Source organism: Ixodes scapularis, unplaced genomic scaffold (genome assembly GCF_016920785.2).
Source record: "Ixodes scapularis isolate PalLabHiFi unplaced genomic scaffold, ASM1692078v2 PGA_scaffold2__306_contigs__length_199485367, whole genome shotgun sequence".
Taxonomy (NCBI): Eukaryota; Metazoa; Arthropoda; class Arachnida; order Ixodida; family Ixodidae; genus Ixodes; species Ixodes scapularis.
In genome coordinates, this window is record NW_024609857.1 from 22,336,439 (window position 1) to 22,346,563 (window position 10,125).

Here is a 10,125-nt window from a genome sequence, read left to right on the forward strand (position 1 = left end):
CGTGGTGTTTGACGTAGGTATAACGTGAAAATACGGAGAAACGGTGTGCATTTCGCTGGTGACCGACCGGGATATTGCCACGGAAGAGACAATCTGACCTACGTTGCTCGGACCTCGGATTGATTCGGATACCGCTAGGATAAAATTTAAGGCGACGTTTCTGTGCTCTCGTTGACCATCGGAATCATCGAGGTTTGCAGTGAAGCGTGTGCAATATATTTGGATACACAGTTTAGCGACGGAAATTGCGTGAGTCGTGCTTGGCGGTGTGCAATCGCGGTGCAGTTTCGATCAAATGACCGAGGGCTCACTTCGGTTGTGCGGCGCACCGGAAGGCTGCCTTGAAGCTGGTAGTTCCCGTGCCGTGCTGAATGATGCTGTGCTGCTTACAAATTGTTCCGGCGTAGAAGTGCACTTTCACGGAGCACAGGTGTGCGGCGCACCGAAGAGCTGCCTTCAAGCTGGTAGTTCCTGTGCCATGCTTTAGGTGATGCTGTGCTGCTTCCGAAATTGTTCCGGCGTAGACGTGCACTTTCACGGAGCACAGGTGTTGCAGTTGGTATTGATCCCGCTGGTCTGTCGCACGTTTCGTCAACACAAACATTTCATCCACACTGGTTACGCGAATTGCAAGCTGTCCGGACATTTCACCGAGCGTGTTACGTACCCAGATCACGCCGCTTTGTGGCAAGTCTGCAGTGGCTCATTACCAGAAAAGTGGTCCCACATCCATTTCAATTCAGTTCGTCCACGGCAGTCGCCAAACCCCGAAGGAGAGGATTTATTCGGACAGAATGCCACTAAAGCAATGCAGCTTCTTCAGTGGTCAGGATAGATTCTCTTCTGCTAGTTTTGTTATACTGTCACGGATCCTTGTTCCAGTCCTATCTTCTATCAATATTCACTATTCTGGGACACTGCAGGTCATGCTCAGCTGTAATCGTATGTTCAGGTGGAGGTGCTGGGCACTTTACCCGTAGCCCTTCACTCTGTGTGAACCCGGCGGCTCTTCAGCCGAGTTACTCGATAATGGGACACGGCTGGCGGACTATTCTGCGTCTTATACCCCTGTCGAGCCGTAGGCAAAGTCCTGACCCGAGCCTGGCAGAACAACCGCAAGACGACCGAGTACCACAAGGAGTAACCTCGGAAATACACCACAAAGCACCTGAAATCCGAGCCAGTTGCTGCTACCAGGAAAAACCACCGGAATTCGGTCTCCTGTCAGAAAATCCGAAGCTGACTGAGCCAACAATGACAAACCTGTAGCAGCAAACCGTGTCCCCTCCCACCATTGTCTGCATGCCCGTCGCAAATCACACTCCGACGCTTTTTCACGCAAGCTGTATGAAGACGTCAAGGACTGGATTGAACAATATGACAGTGTCGCCCGCCACATTGGGTGGACAGACCAGCTCCTGCAGAACCTATACTTCTCGTGGAAGCAACCGCCGGCGCTGGTCTGAGAACCATGGATCCTCCTTAACGTCATGGGAAGTTTGCAAGATCAAGCTGAAGCGCGCATCCGTCAGCCAACATCAACGAAAGAGAGCCGCATTCTTGATTCTGTCCAGGACACTGCCCCAATGAGAGCGCCACCGCACTCATGGAGGATGTTTTGCGCTTGATCGAGCGCCCACGCCCACGCCGACCTTGATGCTACAGAAGACAAGAACCTAAGAGTCCCATGCGCCTCACGTGAGGGACAACACCTTCGGCAGCCTTGTCCGCAACCCCCCAACAACAGTCGAAGTGTTCATATCACTGAGGCTTCCAACATGGAATGTGCACTGCATGCCCGAGCCTGCCACTATGAACAACTTCCCGGCGTCTCGACACTAGAGTTGTCCAGCTACTACTTCGACGCCAGCCTCCCAGGCATCCACGACATCACCCACGACGTTGTCTGGGAGGAGATCAGGGAGCTACTTCCTGCCATCAGTTGCCCGGCTTTTATATTGATTGCCGAGATTGTTTCGGAACAAGTTTAATAGGTATTTCAACCGAGACTTCTGCGAGCGAAGCGGCATCTGACAAACCAAGGGCAACTTACGCCACAATGGCACGACGACCGCCACCGGCTGCCCCTTAGTATTCAGTGCCAATTCAATGAGACACTCTAACGCCGAAGCATTCCCGACATCGTGTGTAGGACTGTGCTCAACAAAGTACACCGAGGAAAACGTAGGTGATGCGAATGTGCGACCGAAAACCACTTTGCTACCACTGCATGAAGCCGACCATGTCTACCAAAGCAGCCCGTACCCATGAATCGGTCGGCGAGGGTTCGTGCCAAACGACCCTCGATTACGTCTCGAGGAGCGACCACAGGAGATTAAGGATTACCTTCGGCGACCTTTGTCCCTGATGCTGAAGGTGCTGAATCGAAGATTCTGAATCCCTGATTACCCCAAAGCTCCTGATGTCCATCACCTCAACAAGAGGTAAGCACGACAAAGCAGGTGAGCATCGATGCAGTGACAGTGGATTTGGTGTCGGTTGTCGTCCAAGGACAATACCTAAAAATTTGCTGACACCAATTTTCTGTGTCCACTCCACGAAGCACACAATTTCCAACTTTGAGGGAGAATGCCCCTGAGTGACTTGAAGGAATAGAATGGTTGGTTGCTCTCAAAAGTGAACTGCAAGCATCACCAGACTTGGATAGCAAACAAAAATTGTTGCCAGCTTTCAAGTCAACGGTACAGCAAAAGGCACAGCCACGTAAGCAATACATGCCCGAGCTTGCTAAGTTGATGCCTAAAACTACCAGGAAAATTTTCGGATTAGAAGCCAGCCCTGCAGCTTCAGTGCACATGACGTATGATTACAAGACAGCATCAGTCGGTCAAAGTTGCTACTCGACCAAACTGAATACCGACGTGCCAGGAGCGTCATCCGACAACAAGGTCCACAGGTACTACGACTGAACGCCTGACACGAGACTGTCGCAGAAAGAACTCGTTATGGAACCATTTACTAAGAATCAATAATTATGTAATCAAGTGGAAATAAACATATTTGATACACTAACCAGATAAACATATTTCCGCTTGCCTTCATGCCTTGAGAGTCTACACACCGAGAATTGTGTCCATTGCACGCTCTGGACCTTACGAGGACACTCGCTTCTCTGACCCTTCAATATTAATTAAGGGGTCATACCAGACTGGCAGACTTCTTGCAAGGGGCTGCACTCGTACAACCTTTCCTGAACATGTGGTGCATTCGAAAACCAACTCCAGTGATGTGAAAATGTTATTTATTAATTTATTCCTTCCAGGGGCCTTCGTAGGCATTGCAGAGAGGATACTTAAAACAACACACATGATAATAGCATTAAAGCACACTGCTGTAACTTGTTAATTGGAAAAACAAACACACCTCTGAGCATATAGTTTAATAGTGTGTTGATGCATTGTTATATAGCATGACACTTCCTATATGTATGACACAATAGACCCTTTGCAGAACTTTATCAAGCAACACAACCGTCACCATTCTTTTCGGCGCAAAGCACACGAATGGGCCCCAGTTCACGTCGAACGCCAATGTAGCATTCGAGTCCAATAGGTGCTGAGCGGAATTCACAGGGATGGCGGACATAACATTCTTGTCGAACAAATACCCAAAGTATGAAAGCCTGGGGTAATTACAGTAGTAGCTACAGTAATTTGTTTCATCAGAATTTGGCAGACGGCAAAGGCTACGGTCTCGGTGAATCAATACACACATTGGAGAGAGGCACATGACAGCATATCACCACAGTGCTCATCTGCAGATTTGTCACACACCTTCGCTCCGTCTCTGATTGGCTCGAGGGGGCTGTGGCGGTTGGCCTTTTCCAAGTTACGGTGATGCGAAGTATAGACAGCCCACACTTTTACAAAGAGTCTATTGAAGAGACCGAAAGGAATGGTAGTCAACATTTTTCAACAAGACTGCTCTCCAGGCAAGGGATGAACACAAATATGAATCATCTTATCCGGGTAATTAGAACAATTAAATAATTGACCGACTAATACAATGCACTCTTGATGGAAAAGAGTATAGCAGCAATAAATCCTACAAAACAGAAAAAATGGGCAGTTAATCTATGCATGCACCAAAACAGTTGTTCTTATAGCAAGTCGAATAGCTTTGAAGCAGGTGCCTGCAACGATTTATTCTTCCCCATACTCAATAAAACGCCAACCTCGTAGCTGAAAATAAGGGTGCACTTCGCAGTCACACACACACACACAAAAAAAAAAGGAAGAAAAGCGATCGAATGTAGAATCGTGGATTAGCACAAAAGGTTAAAATCGCAGGAGCTTCCTCGATAAAAGTTGCTATGGTTGTTCGGTGACGGAGGGCTGAAACAACTTCCCTTAGGCCCTAACGCGACGTCTACATTTCGCGTAGATTCTCAGATATTTCAACGTTCAAACAAAGCTAAGAGAATGCGAAAATTTCATGTTAAAAGCACTCAAAGTTCTATCGATCCTCGGACACATCTCGGAATCCGAGCACCGGTACGGCGATGCAGAGCTGATGCTGTCTCACAGGCGTTAATATCCAGATGATCCAGAGCGATCTTGCGCAAAAACGGTATAAAGTCTCATTCCTTCATATTTTCACATTATACCTGCGTCAGCGAGCACGAAGAAGCCCGAAGTCGTCGGAAAGCAGCTGCACATCACGGCTACCGCGCACCGAACAAACTCGCATCCGCCAGCTCTGGGCGCTGCCATCTTACCTGTGACGTCACGGCTCTTGGGAGGTCACGTGACAAGTGGTCACATTTGCGTAAAATATGGCGGCAACCGGGGGGGTGCCACTTCCGAACTTCCGGTTTATCACTCTAAGCCCCTCTACCTCGTTGCTCTGAGCGCTGAAACCAGGGGGGGTAAAGGTGGGTGAGGAGGAGTGGCAAATCCCGTGCGCCGACACCCGGGGTCCCGAGTGAACGATCGCAAAAGAGAGCGACAGAACACGAGAGAAAGAAAGCAACGTTGCCATGGTAAACGCGAAGAGTGTAAACAACCTCCTTGGTGTAAACTCTGAGCAATATAAACAGTGATAATTTAACGTTGTAAACTAAATTCTGAGCTATTCTAACGCTTATAAAAAGCAATAAAGTCATTACGCTGCATTAACTTCCCTTCTGTCGAAATCTCGGAAATCTGGTGGTTGCGCAGTTTCGTATTCCTCAACCGCGCCCAGCCGCGCCCCACCGGCGAAGCCGGGTATATGGTTTAGTTTAGCGTTAACGCGAGGCCGTACTACTGCGCGCTATGCAAAAAGAAAGCTTCGGAAGGAACGCGAATATCTTTCCACCGGTAAGTTCGTGGATTGTTGAAGTTCACGAAACTGCTCTGATGATGTAACCGTGTTTGGGACCCCGAGGGTCTGCCTGCATGATCCGCCACTTGCGGCAGCCAGAATGTATGGGAAAATGGCGGACCTTTTCCTCTAGAGTTAGTATGTATGATCCACTGATCTCGATCAGTGGGATCAGTGGTATGATCTCTATGGCTGAAACAGCTGAAAGCACACAAAAATGGCAACCCTGGTTCAGCTGTTGCGCCGACACGCGTCATGAACTAGCTAACAATCGACATTACACTAGTGCGAAATAAAGCCCCCCGATATGTTTCCGTTTGTCTTGCAAGTAGCGTCAAATGCGCGAGCTCACGTGGCCCGTGTCTCGAGCCAGGGGGGTAAAAGTGGGTGAGGAGGAGTGACAAATCCCGTGCGCCGACACCCGGGGTCCCGAGTGAACGAACGCAAAAGAGAGCGACAGAACACGAGAGAAAGAAAGCAACGTTGCCATGGTAAACGCGAAGAGTGAAAACTCTCAGCAATATAAACAGTGACAATTTAACGTTGTAAACTAAATTCTGAGCTATGCGGAGGGCAAGTTCATCTGCTTCTTGCGCAGGGGGTAGCGGTGACGTCAGAACGCCGAGCCCTGATTGGCTGATCGCGCCCCCCTATCTGAGCGTCGTCTGCTCCTTTGCAACGTCGTCTGCATCTGTCTTACCTTTCCTGCAGCTTTCGGAAGTGCAGATTCACGAAACGATCTTACGCCAAAATGTGCGTAAGACATAAGTTAAGAACGAATTCGTATTCACGAAACAAAATTTTCGTTAGTTTTGCGCAGGATACGACGAAATCCTACGACAGCTCCGAAGCTACATGTCTATACGCACTTCTTACGATCAAATCAGCATGGCCGACAGCGTCGCAGTCGCGACGACCCACGGACGTTTATTTTTCTACGTGCGCTTCTCGCGCGTCCCAACTTGAAGCAGCAAGAAAAAAAGTAAAAAGTACTTGAAACAGACCACGACGAACAAGAACGCTGGATCCAGAAACACCCGGGAAAAGCTCCAACGACCACGATTCCAACGAACACGACCAAGCGAGTACGGCAGTTAGGCCTAGCAGGCACTCCGCGACTCGGCGACCGTCTGCCCACGACCGGCTGGCGTGCTGAATTGAATATGCCCGCGCGACCCTTGTGAACCCTTCCCGTATTGTACTTTGATCGCTGACCTCAATTTTAGATTAAGAGGTCGATTTCTTCCTCTTGTTATCTCCTTGTTTCTCGAGGCAACGGTGACTCTCGCCGGTAAAAAAGCGGTGAATCTCCGACAGACGCAGGAAAGGTAAAGCAGCCATCGCTTTGACTAGCAGACGTAAAGCAGACGACGTTAACTGCACCAACTCGCCGACGCCGTTGAAGAATCAGGGGTCTCGCCGCACACGAAAGGAGGGAAAAAGTATTTGGGAGGGAACTTGCGGACACTAAGCATCCTCACCTCTCGGTTCCTAGCAAACAAAACTCGGCGCCTCGGGACACCTCTCCAGTGAGTCCTTTGACTTCCCTCCTTGATGCACGTCTGCTAGTTGTTAGACAAAAACAACATACCGCTCGAGTTATTTCGTCTGCCCTCTCTGAAAGCCGAAGTCGAGCTCGCTCGTAAAGACCCTGCACTTCCGAAGGTCGCAGGAAAGGTAAGACAGACGCAGACGACGTTGCGAGCAGACGACGTTGCAAAGGAGCAGACGACGCTCGGATAGGGGGTCGCGATCAGCCAATCAGGGCTAGGCGTTCTGACGTCACCGCTACTTCCTTTCTCATGCGCAGAAGACAAAAATGAGCCCACTTGCGAGGCGTATTCTAACGCTTATAAAAAGCAATAAAGTAATTACGCTGCATTAACTTCCCTTCTGTCGAAATCTCGAAAATCTGGTGATTGCGCAGTTTCGTATTCCTCAACCGCGCCCACCCGCGCCCTACCGGCGAAGCCGGGTGTATGGTCTAGTTTAGCGTTAACGCGAAGCCGTACATCTGCGCGCTATGCAAAAAGAAATCTTCGGAAGGAACGCGAATATCTTTCCACCGGTAAGTTCGTGGATTGTTGAAGTTCACGAAACTGCTCTGATGATGTAACTAGGGGTTAGACCTGTGCGCCGGTCAGAAATCACCGGCGGCGGCGCGCCGGTGTTTATACCTCCGGCGGCGGCGTGTTGACGGCGCGGGGATCAACGGACCGGCGGCGGCGCGGCGCGGAAGAGAGGGGGGAGGGGGGGGGGGGATTAGAGAGTGAGGAGGAGAGAGAAAGGAGTTGCTTGGATTTGGAAAACAAGATGGAAATACCATAAAAAGGAACACACTTTTTTATTTTATTTTTTTCTGTGAAGAGTGCGTCCGTTAGAAGAATCAGGTACTTCGGCGTCTTGTTTATTCTCGTTTGTTAAAGGGACACTGACACCCCCCAAAAAATTTTTTTTATTTTTTGCCAGGCGCTTTATTATGGTGTCGGAGGACTGCCCAATTAATATTTTGCAACAGAGTAGCGTATTTTTTTAATAAAGCCAAAAGACGCAACTGCTCGAAACCGAAACCGAAACCCGACAGAGGTCGGAGAAGCGGAGAGAAGAGAGCGAGTGGCGGAAGTCACGTGGCTACACCCGACCGTGCGTTTTTTTTTTTTTTTTTTTCTCCTTTCCGTAGCAGACGACACGACATGCGGCGTGCGATGCGGCGTGCGGGAACTGCTCGCCGTGCGATTACTTGCAGTTATGTTTGTTCCGCTCGTTGTTCTGTACTCCAAGATGAGTTTTTTTGTACATTGAGGAGTTGGAGATGAGTAGTGAGTGCACTTGGTGAATTTCCATGATCGGCTCCGAAAAGAATACGCTCAAGATGTTGCGTCAAGAGCTGGCTCACATGTCCTGCGTCCGAAACAGAAGTGGCATTGTGCGACAGAGTTTCCGAAAGATCAACGGGATCGGGACCAATGGCTGGCTGCAATTCCTGCAAAACAGTTACGGGCACCTCGGAAAGCGGACGCTACCCGATTTATATGCTCCTTGCATTTTGTGGAAAGTGATTACATGGAGTTCGAAGGTGTCAAAACGGAAATCCCATACCATTTATTTCAGAGAAGTATCGCCCACAACATTTGTTTGTTATTTTTTTGTTTGTTTCTTCAGTAATGATTGTAAAAAAAAAAAAAAAAAAAAAAAAAAAAGATGTGTAAACATCGGAAAATGTTTGAAAAAAAAAAAAAAGTTCCACCGGACGTCTTTCCCACTGAGCTACTGCAGCATTTCTTCGATGGTGGATCTCTTTCCTTAGTAATAATTCAGCCGGTAACTGTAAGTTGGAAAGCTTGCTGTCGATTTTTCTCTAGAAAAAGCACTCCCGGGTCGAAGTCGGGAAGCACCACGCATTGGGGACATTCGCACCTAGTGAAGAAATCGTACGCGTGCATATTCAACTCGAAGTAGGCACGTCTTGCTTGACGTTTGCGCGAGCGATGTCTTCAGCCACGAGAAGGGAGCGACCACTGTCATAGAGATCAGTGGGAGCGACGGCTCGGCGACGTCTTCGTGCAAATCGGCTTGGTGGCCGGCCGTGTCGTACGGGATGAATACCAATTCTTTTGATCAGTCCCAAATTTTTCTTTTAACGGTCGACAGAATTCGCCGGTACCGCGAACGACAGTTCTGAAATAGAGGTCCCACGCCCGTCGTCCGCTGCCATCGCCGTCTCCGCGAGTCCCACGATACGCGAAACGACGAACGCACAGAATGCTTCCGGTTGTCTGTGGAACTTTTTTTTTTTTTTTTCAATCAACGTATTTACAGCTTTTTAGAAGCCACAAAAAATGGGGTTCATATTTTTTTCTATTTTTAATATTTAGTGTGTGCCTTCAGTGACCCACGACTTTGATTAAATTTGGTGGTCGCATCGATACCTTAGAAAACGGCCCGTGACCGCGAAAAAGAGAGTGAGCGAGACTCGAACCGGCCAGCTCTTGATCGGCGGTTTTCGGGTGGAAAGAAACCGAATTTCGAGCCGCAAATTCTGTTCTGGGTAGTTGAGCTCTCATATGTCACGTACAACTAAAAACCTCGTCGAGCATAAATACCCTGTCAGTGTCCCTTTAAGAGAATATGTCGCCGGCTGGCAGCGGCGGCGCAAGATCCTCCGCAAGATGAGGACCGACGACAACAGGTATTTTATCACCGCGTTCCACCTCACCACGCGCTTGTCGCACGCCGCGTGCCTAACAAGTCGACCAAGCACGTCCTTCGATTTATAGAACTCGTACTCTCATTCGATACGCCGCAAGCCGTCATCACCAACAACGACAGGGTCCTAACCTCTCGTTCGGCTACGGGGGACTTCGCCGACAGGCACATTCAGAGCATCCCTAACAGTACTTTACGCTCCCGAAGCTAACGGCTTTGTGGAACGCGCCAACGGAAAAATCCTTCCATGTCTGCGCGAAAGAACGTCAACGGCGACATCGACCATTGGAGCGATTGTCTCCAGGCAACCAGCTTTCAAGTGAACCAGCAGCCGTACGCCGGACTCCAGGCATCAGCGTTCGAACTCCTGTTCAACTTTGTCCCACGTCGACCTAATGGAATTTTCCCCGCTTCCCGACGAGGTCGGCGACGTCCGCGCGAACTGCGACGCTGCAAACGCGAGCCTCGCTTACCTTCACGGCATGAAGCGTTCCTACGATGCAAAACATCGACCAGCTCCATTCAGGGTCAGGGACAGTGTATGGTACACGAACGGCGTTCCTTCCTCGAAACTTGGCTTGCTTTTCCACGGTC